Genomic DNA, 14,059 nt, shown 5'->3' with positions numbered 1-14,059 from the left:
CTAGGTATGTTTCGTCTCCTTCGCGTTGTCTTCTCCTTCTCTCTGTCTTCTTCTCCATCTAAGCTTTCTTACTTTCTTTGTTCTCCATCTACCTTGAAGTTGTATGTTCTCCATCTGACCATCGTTTTGTCTAAGGTCGAGCATCGTGTTCGTCACACTCGAGCATCGTCAGAATTCTGTGCTTCTTCTCCTTCGCCACCTCACGTAGGTATGTTTGGTCTAATCCTGTATAAGTATTTGATTGCATTCATGTATCGCACACTTAGTGAACTAAACATGGCTAGGGTATCTCATATTTAACTCGAGCATCGTGATAACTTTGTGCTTCTTCTCCTTAGTGAAGTTTCCCTTACCCTTATTGTGTTCTTGTAACAGTTTAAGTGGAATCATGGTTATAGGTATGTTGAAAAACTGAAAATTCAGGGCTAAGAATTGCACTCTGTATTTTAGGTTTATTTTAGGTTCCAAATCAGACTACATTTAGTCTAGATAGGAACCACTGTTGGGCCCTATCATGATTTTAAAAGCTCATTCTTACCCTATTTTGGTCCCCTATTGATACAAAAACCCCTCCCTAAGATTGGTAGACCATTGATAAAAATTAGTAGAGAAATTCTTCTCCAAATTTCTCAGCCAAGTCCATATTAGAGAATATTATCTTATTCCTTTTCTGTTCATAATCTGTGTAAAATTCATAATTGGTTCACTTGAAAAAAGTATATTTGGATCATAATGAATAAATGATTTCTTTTGTAAAGGCAAAAACATCATCCAAAACCAAGGACGAGACTTGTATTCCTTGACAACAAATCTAGTCTAGCTAGTTCATTAGCTACTGTTCGTAGATCTGTGAGTGTAAGTAAAACTATGAACAAAATTAGTACACCTCCCATCAAAGCATAGTCACAATAGTTATCTTTGTTCCTAGCTTTCAACTGTTGTACAACTCTTTGTTCAGTGATGTAAGGCTCGTAGACTTTTGGAATATGAAGGGAAGCTGCTGCCAGAACTTCCCATGCCTCTTATATTATGCCAGTACCCTTCTGCTGAATGGAGACATCAAAATTATCATTTGTTGAAAATTTTGGTAACTTAGCTCGGCATTGGAAACTCATGAAATCTTCCCATGTCTCTTAGTGTTTTGTTTGTACTTGCTATTGTGTTTCATATTTGCATTCCACACTTTCTCACAAATGATGATCCAACTTAGTGTTTCATATTTTGGGTATGGATCACACGATTGAAAACAAACTTGAACATACATTGTCTTACTACTTTGACACCAATGAGAAAATCTTCTGTTTCCATAGATTCCTTGATAAAACATCCTAAAGAAATTGCAAAGTCATTGACTAAATGTCCTCATGTCATGCTTCTTGTTATCATTGCTTTTCATTTGTAATTTTCCCTGAATTGCGGCCGACAATCCTTCAAAATGAGCCCATGGCCGACAAGCTCTTGAAGCTGCTGCTTCCTTCACTGAAATTTGATTTCTGTGATCTTTCTGGCTTCATAGGGCTAGATTCCACTTCTGTATCACTGATTTTGTTAATCTTAGCAACCATGTTGTTTTATTTGATTCCACTTGATGACTTAGTTGCCTTTTTTGTATTGTTCTCCCTCACGCTCTTTTTTTTCTCATTTCTTTTTTCTTTTTTGCTTGATGATTATTAATTCAGTCCCTCATATTTAAGTGCTGCTTGGACTTATAAAATTTAAGAGTTCACGCCTATTATTGGAGTTTATATTAATATTGGTCGTTCTATCTCTTTCACAGACCATTGTTACCCTAAATGATTAAACATTTTGACTGGAGACTATTATGTTAGTTCTATGGTATTCATATGTAAATTATGATACTTGCCTACTTGGTTTGCTTTGGTGTAGAGGCAGATTGTGTTACCAGAATCTCACTTCCTTACCCCTCTCTCCCTTTGTGCGCATTTTTTAATGATAACTTTATCATTATTTGGTTTGAGTGCCGTATTTGTTTTCTTATGCTCTTCTTTCCCAGTTTAGTTAGGATTCTTTTATCAGCCCGTTCTTTTAATCCAACACAATGTCAGTATTTTGGTCTAAAAGTTAAGATAGTTCCAATGATTGTTTTTTATGCATATTTTTGTTTGTGAAGTGATCCTAAGAATTTTTGTATGTAGCTTGTGTAGAAAATTGAAACCAGTAATTTGAAAATAGGATGCTTAAACTGGTTTAGGCTATAAGAAGCAAGTTTTAACCACTATGCTACACAAGCCAATAGCATAGTTATGAAACCAATAATTTGAGAACAAGATGCTAAACTGGTTTAGGCTACAACAAGCAAGTTTTAACCACTATGCAACATTTGCTTTTAACCAATGTAGTGTATATGGTCCTTAAGCACACGGGTTAGTAGATCAATCTTTAGGTCAATGTATATGAAATAACATATTTTCTCTTTTTTGCTTGATCATTATTAATTCCGATGGCAATATCAATAGATACAAAGCCACAACTGATATAGAAGTGGCCCCTGCAGCAAAATATAGAAGTTTAGTTGCTGCCACAGCTGATATTCTCTGGATTCAAACTCTTCTCTTGGAACTTTTAGTCCCTCATTCTAGACCTAGGTAGGTTAATTATTCACCATGAAGTAAAAAGAGATTATCATTTGTATATGCAGATAGATATATAACATAACAAGGCAGCTAGAGAGAGAGAGAAAAACTAGAGAAAGAGAATGATAGTAAGGGAGAAGTTCATTTATGTTCCAAATTTCAGTGACATGATTGATTCATTGATTAAATTCCAACCAGCATGGCTAAAAGCTTTTGAGTTCTTCCCTTAATTCTTTTTTTATTCTTCTGTATTTTATACTTTTTTTTTCTATAGTTCATTTCATCATCATTGTAACTATAGCTGCCCATTATAAAATAGCTTAGACAATCTAGGTCTGCTGCTTCTGAACCTTTTATTTATCCTTGAAGTAGTTTAATTTTTTTTATTTGTGTTCAACTAGTGAAGAGTGAAGACTGAAGTTGTTCTATCAGACTCCTTGATTTTCCTTTTATTTCAACGGAAGCCTAAGCAATACACTGCCACTAAATTGCCAGTAAGAAAAATTGGTCATGAAACACACACACACACACACACAAACCCTAATGACACACACACACACACACGTATGATAGAAACACACAGACACACACTGATGACACACACACACACACACACTCATCATACAAACACACACACACAAGTTTGATAACAAATTTGTTCAATTATACATGCAGAAATTTGTTCAGTTCTGACTTGTTAGCTGTGACAAGGTAGTTGGCCTCTTCATAAGGTACTTATCTAAGTTTAACTTAAATTCTACTGCAGTGGTGATGACCTACTAATATTAGTGAAAACAAATTTTCCTACTGTACCTTAGTTAATTTGTTCACAGTTGTAAAAAATGAATTGATTTTAACTTGAGTTATTCGTATTTTAAGTTTTCAAATATGCTTGCATGATTGTATTTGTATGAGGATTATATTCTTTTTTTATATAAATTTTGGCAAGCTGAACAGTTGTTAGTGTAATGTTGGTATTTTTATTTTTTTTAAAAACAACAAAAGTATATTTTATAGATAAAAGTACCAGAGGTACTAAAGATACAAGATAGTTATAGTTAGAACTGAATTTATCAATGTGACCTTCCCTGCCATTGATAGAAGTTTATGGTTCCACTTAGACAGCTTTGCTTCAAATTTTTTAATCAATGGTTCCCACACCAAGCAGCTAGAAGGCTTAGCCCCTATAGGAATCCCCAAATACTAAAAAGGAGTCTCCATCTGCCTACACTTGAGAAAATGAGCTGCATCATGAACCCAGTTGATATCAACTCCAAATATCCCCACACTACTTTTGGAAAAATTAATCTTCAACCCAGATACCATTTCAAAGCCCCTAAGCATGGCCTTCATCACAATTACATTATCCCATAAGGCTTCTCCCACAAAGATAGTATCATCTGCATATTGCAGAATGTTTACTGGCACCTTCTGCTTTCCTACTAGATAACTTCTGTAAAGACCTTTGGTTAAAGTTGCCCTCATCATACCAGTCAAGCCTTCTGCCACAATATTAAAAAGAAAAGGGGCTAAGGGGTCCCCTTGCCTCAAACCTCTAGTGGGAGCAAATTCCTTTGAGGGGCTACCATTTATTAGAATGGAAATAGTAGCTGATTGATTACATGCATTGATCCATTTTCTCCATATGGGGCAAAATCCCATTCTGTCCATCTATAATCCAAAAAGGACCATGAGACAGAGTTGGAAATTTCTGCATTAATGCAACTCCTTCACCATTCCAGCAATTGGGAGTGATCATAAAATAGAAAAACTAACATGAATTTAATTTAAATTACTACTTTGTTATCATTCTTGATGGATGTTCTAGAATTCATGAGTATTGACTTTGGTTTAATGGCTTCCATTTCTTTTAAAGGATTAAATCCTGCTCTGATATTGGATGACCATTGGTTGAAATGAATACCAAAATCCTTCTCCAAATGTGTCAGCCATGTCTATGACCATTGGTTTTTTTTTTTCAGGTTATCATAGACTACTTTTAATTGACATTGTTGTTGAAGGTCGTTCGGGTTATAGCAACTCCAGGTATGTACGTAGGAACTAGCATGTATATACTGTTGTTTCATTTAAAATATTATATAGTGGTATTTGCTTTAAAATGTTATATACTAGTGTTTGATGTAAAATGTTGCATACTGGTTTCAATGAATGAGGAATTGAGTCCCTTAGGAAATGAATTGATGTAAAAAACAGAAAACCTTCTGCAGTGCTTATTTTTCCACCCACATTTTTTTTTATCAGCCAAGATAAATTTTATTTATATATATTGTGAGTACCAGAGGTACAAAACAGTACATGAATTAGATTGACTTGCCAGCAACATGGTTCCAAGCTCAGACTGAGATCAGTCTCGCAAGGAACCAAAGCTAGGTATTACAAAGACCTACAACACCCACTGTCTATGGTTTCTACCCCCCTGAAAAGACAAATCCTGATGCTAATAGCTGTAGGTGAAGGCAAAGTCCTTCTCAAAGTTCTTCAACCATGTCCATAGTGTAAAAATAGCATCCTCCATTAACTTGTTACCATCAAAAGTTTCATTAGAGAAGATGATTTTATTCCGATGCTGCCACACTGTCCATGTGAGGGCCAGCCACCAACTTCTCCATCGGTTAAGACGAATTCTACTAGGCAAACAGAACGCGTGCTGGGAAAAGTGCTGCCACGGTTTCTGCGGAAAAGCTCCATGAATGTTGACCCATGTCATAGATTCCCACCATAATGGAAGTATTCTATCACATGTCAAAAATACATGATGGAAGCTTGCTTGTGGGGCTTCTATGGAGGCTGGATCTTTGAGCTTCAATGGGGTCCTTTAATGGTGATTTTCCACCATGGAGATGCAGCGGAAGACAAAGGAAAGGAGGTGAGAGGAGGCGCCATCCATTAAGGAATAAGCCATGGAAGAAGGAGCTTCACCACCAAGATGACCCTTGGATAAGAAGCTTGGAGAGGATGCTTCAATGGAGGAAAAGAAAGAGGGAGAGAAAGAGGGAGGGGGAGCACGAAATTGAAGGAAGAAAAAGGGAGAGAAGTTGAACTTTGAGTTGTGTCTCACAAGACTCTCATTCATCAAAGTTACAACAAGTGTTACACATGCTTCTATTTATAGACTAGGTAGCTTCCTTGAGAAGCTTTCTTGAGAAAACTTCCTTGAGAAGCTTCTTTGAGAAAACTTCCTTGAGAAGCTAGAGCTTAGCTACACACACCCCTCTCATAACTAAGCTCACCTCCTTGAGAAGCTTCCTTAAGAAGATTCCTAAAGAAGCTAGAGCTTAGCTACACATACCTCTCTAATAGTTAAGCTCACCTCCTTGAGATGAGAAGCTAGAGCTTAGCTACACACCCCCTATAATAGCTAAGCTCACCCCCATGACAAAAAACATGAAAATAACAAAAAAAGTCCTTATTACAAAGACAACTCAAAATGCCCCGAAATACAAGGCTAAAACCCTATACTACTAGAATGGCCAAAATACAAGGCCTAGACGAAGGAAAAACCTATTCTAATATTTACAAAGATAAGCGGGCTCATACTTAGCCCATGGGCTCGAAATCTACCCTAAGGCTCATGAGAACCCTAGGGCCTTTCCTTGGATCTCTAGCCCAATCTACTTGGAGTCTTCTAGCCAATGCCCTTGCGGGGTAGGATTGCATCAATACATGTGCTTCATTCTCCTCAGAATTCCCACAGAATGGGCATAATGTGTCATTAATTACCACCCTTCTCCTCCTCAAATTTGTCTTTGTTTGTAGTCTCTCCTTTAATTATCGAATATTGTCCAGTAGGGTCTATTTTCCAGATCCATTCATCTTTTTTGTGAATCTGAATACTGCTGCCAGCAACATCATTAAGGAAACAATCTTCCATCTCAAGCTCTCTGTCAAACAAGTGTCTTCTCCATTTAAAGTTCCACTCCTACCCTTTTTCCACCCACATACTACAGATGCTGCAGAATTTCTGCCTTAAATAAGCTGCAGTGCTTATTTTTGTAAAAGCTACAGTGCTTGTACATAACTTCAATTAATTTGAATCTGCTTTGCAAATGCTGCAGAATTTCTGGCTTAACCAAATTAATTTCTGCCTTTCTAGAAATTGGTCTTTCAGGGGAATCCCATCCTCAGCCCAACCATCTTCCGAGAACAGCATTTGGTCACCCCTACCCATCTTCCACCTGTTCAGCCTATCCTCAAATTTCCTAATTATAGGATCCCACACCACCTTTCTTTTGGGATTGACACCAATCGGAATACCTAAATAGCAGAAAGGAAATTGGAGCAAAGCACAATTGAGGTAGTTTGCAGCATGAAGACACCACTCCTCAGATTGACCAAAAGCTTGTAAAGCATTGATTTGATACTGCTTCCCTCATCATGTGGCTCATGATGTTTACAATTTAATGATCCTTTGCTACCCTGCAATGAGACACACATAGATACACAAACACACACACATAGAGACAAACACACGCAGACACAAACACACACACACACAGAGTCACACACACATAAAGACACAGACAAACACACAAACACACTGAGCCACAGACACACACAAAGACCCACACACAAAGACACACACACTGAGTCACAAACACACACATACACAAACACACTCACACACATAGACAAACACACACACACACACACACATAAAGAGACAAACACACACACACACACAGATAAAGAGACAAACACAAACACACACACACACACAGAGTCACCCACACATAAAGAGACAGACAAACACACAAACACACTGAGCCACAAACACACACACTAAGTCACAGACACATACATACACAAACACACTCACACACATAGACAGACAGACACACACACACACACATAAAGAGACAAACACACACACACACACACACAGAGAGAGTCACACACACATAAAGAGACAGACAAACACACAAACACACTAAGCCACAGACACACACTGAGTCACAAACACACACATACACAAACACACTCACACATAGACAGACACACACACACACACACATAAAGAGACAAACACAAACACACACACACACACAGATAAAGAGACAAACACAAAACACACACACACACACACAACTGTTGATGTCCTTGTATGTTCTTGTACGTCATGAATGTTCTTGTATGTCATGAATGTTGTTATACGTGCTGAATGTAATTTGCTATATAAATAACTGTTGTTCATGTTGAGTGAACCGTAGATTCCCGTTTGAGACTGAATGCAATGATTCTTGCAGATAGTTTGCATTAGTCATTGTATTTAGTCTTGAATTGTCCATTTGGACAGTTTGGGGAGACAGGTATTTTTATGTTAGACTCATTCGGTCAGGTTATTATTATTTTGAATGCATTTCAAGTTGTTCTCTGAGTGCATACTTGATTATCGTGAAATTCGTTTCACCGATGTCATGTCGTGTACTTGGAGACCAATGCGAAATGCTGTCGAAATTTACTCAAATTGTTCAAAATAATGCTAACCATGACGTTTGAGGCTAACATAAAAGACAGTCTTCCTAAATGGGATAGGGCCACACCTATAAATAAAAAAGTGAGATTTGCATGCATGGATTTGCTTAGATGGATCGAAGTTGGATCAATCAAAGTCGCATGAGCCCAGAATATGAGGATGGCGTGAAGCAGTTTTTGCAATTTGCTTTAGAAAGAGGTCGGCCGAATGAAGAAGGAAAATATTATTGTCCTTGCATCAACTGTTTGAATGGAAGACGACAACTACTTGACGACATACGGGACCATCTATTGTGTGATGGGATGAAGAAGAATTACACGACGTGGATATGGCATGGTGAAGTGACTGACATGCATAGTGGGTCCCAATCTGAACCGTTTGATGTAGAAATGGGAGATCGCTTGGAGGACATGATTCGTGACCTTGGACAAGAGTATTTTCAAGAAGCACACGCCCCTATGTATGAAGGATTGCAGAGTGATTCAAAGAAACCTTTGTATACGGGGTGCAAGAATTCCTTAACCCTGTTGTCTGCAGTGTTAAGTCTGGTTAATGTGAAGGCCAGGTATGGGTGGAGTGACAAAAGTTTCACCTCACTGCTTGAGGTAGTGCACAATCTGCTTCCAGAGGACAACACGCTGCCTAAAAGTTACTATAAGGCGAAGAAGATACTGTGTCCCATGGGTATGGAGTATCAGAAGATTCATGCTTGCCTCAATGATTGCATACTCTACAAGCATGAATTCCAAGAAATGTCCAAATGCCCTGTGTGTGGGACTTCACGGTACAAAGTGAAGGATGACGAGGAAAGCAATTATGATGAAAAGTCACAGAGGGGCCCGCCAGCAAAGGTTTTGGGGTATCTTCTAATCATTCCAAGGTTTAAGCGTCTTTTTGCTAACGAGGACGACGCAAAAGACCTTACATGGCATGCAAATGAAAGGATTTCTGATGGAATGGTCCATCATCTGGATGATTGCTCCCAGTGGAAGAAGATTGATGGTTTGTATCCGGATTTCGGGAATGAGCCAAGAAATCTTAGACTTGGACTAGCCAGTGATGGAATGAATCCATACGGCACCTTAAGCACTCAACACAGTTCATGGCCAGTTTTGCTAGTAATTTACAATTTGCCTCCTTGGTTGTGCATGAAGCGAAAATACATGATGTTGTCTATGATGATATCGGGCCCAAGACAGCTAGGAAATGACATTGATGTTTATCTAAGTCTGTTGGTTGAAGATCTGAGAAAGTTGTGGGACGAGGGGGTTGTAGTGTTTGATGCGTTTTGCAAGGAGACCTATGAAATGCGTGCAATGCTTTTTTGTACCATTAATGACTTTCCAGCATATGGGAATCTCAGCGGTTACAATGTTAAGAGTCATCATACATGCCCCATCTATGAAGAAAATACAAGTTACATACAACTTAAACATGGCAGAAAAACAGTCTACAGTAGGCATCGCCGCTTTCTAACACCCAATCATCCTTACAGACGACTGAGAAAAGCTTTTAATGGAAGTCAAGAGCATGATATTGCGCCGATACTGTTGACTGGTGAGCATGTATATCAGCGGGTTCAACACCTGAATACTATATTTGAGAAAACCCAAAAGAAGGATAAAAGTCAGAGTTGCATATGGAAGAAGAGGTCCATTTTCTTTGATCTTCCGTACTGGTGTGATCTTGACGTTAGACATTGTATTGATGTTATGCATGTGGAGAAAAATGTTTGTGACAGTGTGATTGGGACGCTCCTTAACATTCAAGGCAAGACGAATGATGGTTTGAATACCCGTCAAGATCTAGCTGATATGGGTATACGATCACAGTTGCATCCAAGGTCTGATGGGAAGAAAATTTACTTGCCCCCAGCCTGCCATACTTTGTCCAAGAAGGAGAAGATAAGTTTTTGTCAGTGTCTTCGTCGGGTGAAGGTTCCACAAGGATACTCTTCAAATATTAAGAGCCTTGTGCAGTTGAAGGAGCTTAAGCTTGTAGGGTTAAAGTCTCACGTGTCACGTGCTCATGCAACAATTGTTAGTCGTGGCTATACGAGACATCTTGCCAAACAAAGTCAAGTTAACGATAACTCGCCTGTGCTTTTTCTTCCATGCTATATGTAGCAAAGTCATTGATCCAGTCATGTTTGATGAGTTGGAAAATGAGGCCGCAATTATACTGTGCCAGTTGGAGATGTATTTTCCCCCTGCTTTCTTTGACATCATGATTCACTTGATTGTGCATCTGGTCAGAGAAATCAAATGTTGTGGTCTTGTTTATCTACGTTGGATGTACCCGGTTGAGCGATACATGAAGATCTTAAAAGGGTATACAAATAATCTATATCGTCCAGAAGCATCTATTGTTGAGAGGTACATTGTAGAAGAAGCCATTGGATTTTGTTCAGAATACTTAGAGAAGGCTAAACCTGTTGGGCTTCCTGAGTCTCGGCATGATGACAGAGTGGGTGGTAAGGGTTCAAGAGGACTGCAGGTGATCACTCCAAGTGTAGAAGATTTGTTACAAGCTCACTTGTATGTCTTGAACAACAGTAATGAAGTTTTGCCATACATAGTTAAGCATGAAGCTTTAGTCAAACAGAATAATCCGAAAATGTCAAAGAATTGGGTGTTGAAAAAGCATAACAAGACTTTCTGTGATTGGTTTAAAGATACAATCTTTGCAGATGAGAATGCTTCAGAAACATTAAGAAAGCTAGCAAATGGGCCTAAAAGAAATGTTATAACTTGGGAAGGATACGACATAAACAGGTATTCATTTTACACAAAAGCACAAGATGACAAAAGTACAATGCAGAACAGCGGGGTCACCCTAAGGGATGAATCTCAACACTTTGCAAGTGTCAATGACGCCAATCCCTGTGTAGCTTCCATCCCTTACTTTGGGTTTATTGATGAAATTTGGGAGCTTAATTATGTGAAATTTACAATATGTGTTTTCAAATGTAAATGGGTTGACAACAACACCGGTGTGCGCACCGATGATATAGGATTTACGCTGGTAGATCTAAAGAAACTTGGTTACCACAATGACCCTTTCATCATGGCAAAACAAGCTAGACAAGTATTTTACGTGCAAGACCCTTGTGATGAAAGGTGGTGCGTGGTTCTGTAGGGCAAAACAGTTGGTGTTAATGTAGAAGATGATGATTCATACATGGACACCTATGTTAGTCCTTTGACCGCTCAAATCACTCGTAATGTTGTCGGAGAAGAAGAAGCTGACGACGTTCATGCTAATCGAAATGATCATGATTAAGGAGAGATTTATTAACATCGTCTAATGTAATTTTCTGCAGAGACAGAGGTCACCAAAGCTAGTAAGTGACAACTACATTTTTCTCTGATTGAGGCATCGCTTTTTTGTTTCAATTTGCCTCCTTAGGACTTCATCCAGGTGATGTTTGTCGCCAGTTTCATCATCCACCACCCTTTTCTTCTCTGTCTTCTCACGTTTATTGTTGTTAAACCCATATTTATGCTTTCTTCCCTTCATGTCTTGTTTTATCACAACTTTAGCTGAATCTCCCATCTTCAGCATAGTTGAATCTCCTGTCTTATTCTCCAATGACACACTTTGATGGCCCGTATCTCTTTTCTTCGTATGTTCTAGTGCTTCAGCTTCAGAATGCATAAAGCAATCAGAATTTTCCAGTGATCACCAAAGGCTTCTGCATCATCATTGACACTCTCCACCCTCTTTGGTTTATGCTTCTGTGTTTTCTTCCGTGCCTCCTCGTTATAAATCTCAGCTTTATTCAAGGTTGCACTAGAACGATCAGCACCAATCTGTGCTTCTTCCTCGTCTATCAAGTCAATATCTTTCCTTTCAACTTTTATTTTGTAAATTACAGTGTAGATCACAAAAGCAAGGTGAAAGGAAAGATATTGAGCTGGTAGAGGAGGAACATGCATGGATTGGTGCTGATCCTTCTAGTGAGACCTCCAATAAATCTGAGAATTATAAGGAGGAAGCACGGAAGAAAACACAGAAGCATAAACCAAAGAGGGTGGAGAGTGTCAACGCTGATGCAGAAGCCTTTGGTGATGACTGGAAAATTTTGATTGCTCTATGCATTCTGAAGCTGAAGCACTAGAACATCGAAGAAAAGAGATAGAGGCCATCAAAGTGTGTCATTGGAGAATAAGACAGGAGATTCAACTATGCTGAAGATGGGAAATTCAGCTAAAGTTGTGATAAAACAAGACATGAAGGGAAGAAGGCATAAATATGGGTTTAACAACAACAAACGTGAGAAGGCACAGAAGAAAAGGGTGGTGGATGATGAAACTGGTGACAAACATCAGCTGGATGAAGTCCTATGAAGATCCTCCTCATTCTCAAAGAGGGGAACGAGCAACAATTTGAAGGTTGTACATTCAGGAACTAAAGAATTCAGAATAGCTAGTAATAAGAGGGATTTGTTTTTGGGATTTTCTGAGCACCAAGAGCGGCTACGCCAGAAGCTTGCACTTGAGGAGGGAAGGATATTTGCAGCTAATGAGCAACTTTCTTAACTATGTGTCCTTAAGATTTTACTGTTTCTTTTTGCTAATATGTAAATATAAATGGTATAAGGGTATCGCGTAAAAACATGGTCTATATTTACTTCTAAGATTGTTAGGGGTAAAAATGACCATGTCCATAAGCCATAGCCTTATATTATTTATATTTACATATAAGAAAAAAAACAGTAAAATCTGAAGGATAAATAGTTAAGAAAGTTGTTCATTAGCTGCAAATATCCTTCCCTCCTTAAGTGCAAGCTTTTTGCGTAGCCGCTCTTGGTGTTCAAAAAATCCCAAAAACAAATCCCTCTTATTACTAGCTATTTTGAATTCTTTAGTTCCTAAATGTACAACCTTCAAATTGTTGCTCGTTCCCCTCTTTCTTTTCTGAAAAAAAAGAAAATCAATATCAAAGAAAACATGGATAAAGTCCTAAGAAAATCAATATCAAAGAAAACATGGATGAAATCACAATTAAAAAGCACAACTACCAATCTTTCAGAGTCCTTTGGTTAATTTGTCTTGTCTCCTTATGTAGTGGGGTTTTGTTTAATAATATTATACTTTTGCCTTCCAAAAAAAACTTATGACTGATCCTCTTTTCATTAATCCTATTTTGTATGTTGTTGTATAAAAGATCATGGGTTCTCCACCTGCCTCCACTACTCCTCCTCCTCCTCCTCCTTTTTCTCCTTCTCCTCCTCGTCCTCCTCCTACTTCGGACGCATCGGCTTCGATGTCTGCCGTGAAGCGGACACGCAAAGCCTCACGTCTACGATCGTTGTCCATTAGACCACCTGGTGTTGAGAGACCAGTGGTGCATGTTGATCCTGCTACCGGGAAGGCCGACGGTCCCCACAGGAAGAAATTAAGAACATATTTGGGGATTGTGGCACGTGATAAGGTGGACATCACCTACGAGAACTGGAAGGAGGTCCCTACTGCTCAGAAGGACCTGATTTGGGAGGATATTCAGGTATTTCTCTTTTCTTATTTGATTTTGTGTAATTAATAGCCAAAAAATTTCATTATTGTAACAAATAAACTTTGTTTCATGTTGTCAGGCGGAATTTGATATCCTAGAGGCTTCTGGCAGTAGGAAGAAAAGGAAGTTACTACAGACCGTGGGGGAGAGATGGAGGCAGTTTAAATCAGACCTCACGAGGAAATGGGCCCTTGCAGCCGATCAGGACGGTGTCGAGGACACTGTCTGTGACAAATACGGCATCAGCAAGGAAAAGTGGGCCCAGTTTTGCCACTCGCAGAGACCCTTCTTGGGAGGTATGTTCCTTTGCCATTTAAGTTGTTTTTCATATTAAACATGATGTTGTTATACTTCATTCTACCCATTTCAAACATTATTGTTTAATTTTTCCAGGATGTGCGCATCAAGGCACAGGCCATCCAGAAGTAAAATACTGCCCCCCACGTTTTGTCTC

The sequence above is a fragment of the Glycine max genome, chromosome 11, assembly GCF_000004515.6.
Source record: "Glycine max cultivar Williams 82 chromosome 11, Glycine_max_v4.0, whole genome shotgun sequence".
NCBI lineage: Eukaryota > Viridiplantae > Streptophyta > Magnoliopsida > Fabales > Fabaceae > Glycine > Glycine max.
This window is presented reverse-complemented; position numbering follows the sequence as displayed.